The following is an 853-nucleotide window of genomic DNA, read 5'->3' as shown; positions in this document are numbered from 1 at the left end:
AAAAAAAAAAAAGTAGGGCAATGTGACTCATTCAGTTACTGCTGGCCTAGAGAGAAAAACAACAACAAAAATACATATTAGTATTATTCAAGTTCTCGTTTAATCTATCAACCCTTATATCTTTATTATGACCATGAAATCTGAAAACACAGCCACATAGATGCAATGTAAGCTTTAACTTTCCTTCCTAGAGTCCTTTGGGTCTCTGGCTGTTACCAGTGCAAGTTGAATGAAGAGAACTCTGCAGCCTCAAATCCTGCATTAAATCTGCAAAACTAATGTGATTTTAAGCTTCAGTTCAATGTTACAATAATTAAGAAAGCATGTGGAAAATGCGAGAATGGGAATGGCTGGTTCTCCCACTTTTCCTTCTGCAACTCAAGTGAAAGGTAAATATTAAAGTAAATAAAGATGAGAAATGTTTCCAGCTAATTATCTGGTTTGTGTCCCAAATTGAACTGTACCTGTCTTCTCTGAGAGATAAGTGTTTTAACCCTCAAGATTTCAAAAGTATGTTTTTTACAGTATTTCATATGCCCCTTGATCAGCAAGTTTTTCTGTTTCACTACAAGGAGAATTTTCTTTCATTAAGAGAAAAGTGAAATAAGAGAGAGAGCAAGAGAGACATAAAAGCAGAAAAAAGAAAATTGGACTGGCTTGGTCTCTAATGAAAGTAAGGAACGACCCCACATGGAAGCTCTTGATTCAAAGCCTATGTAATGAGTGATTCAGAGTCCAAGTGAACCCTTAGAAATGGTCTCAACTAAATGAAGGACCAGGAGAGAAACTAAACACATAGAACAATGCCAAAATCATGTCTCACTCTTCAGGCTTCTTATTTGAGAATAGCCAG

At 36.0% G+C, this 853-nt stretch overlaps 1 protein-coding gene across 1 annotated transcript in view; it reads right to left on the bottom strand.

Moving 5' to 3' along the window:
• DGKI (diacylglycerol kinase, iota) overlaps positions 1 to 853 on the bottom strand; it is a 481,484-nt gene that overhangs the window by 202,053 nt on the left and 278,578 nt on the right. The gene's annotated exons all lie outside the window — the stretch shown is intronic.

Source organism: Mandrillus leucophaeus, unplaced genomic scaffold (assembly GCF_000951045.1).
Source record: "Mandrillus leucophaeus isolate KB7577 unplaced genomic scaffold, Mleu.le_1.0 Scaffold49, whole genome shotgun sequence".
Classification (NCBI taxonomy): domain Eukaryota; kingdom Metazoa; phylum Chordata; class Mammalia; order Primates; family Cercopithecidae; genus Mandrillus; species Mandrillus leucophaeus.
This window is presented reverse-complemented; position numbering and strand designations above follow the sequence as displayed.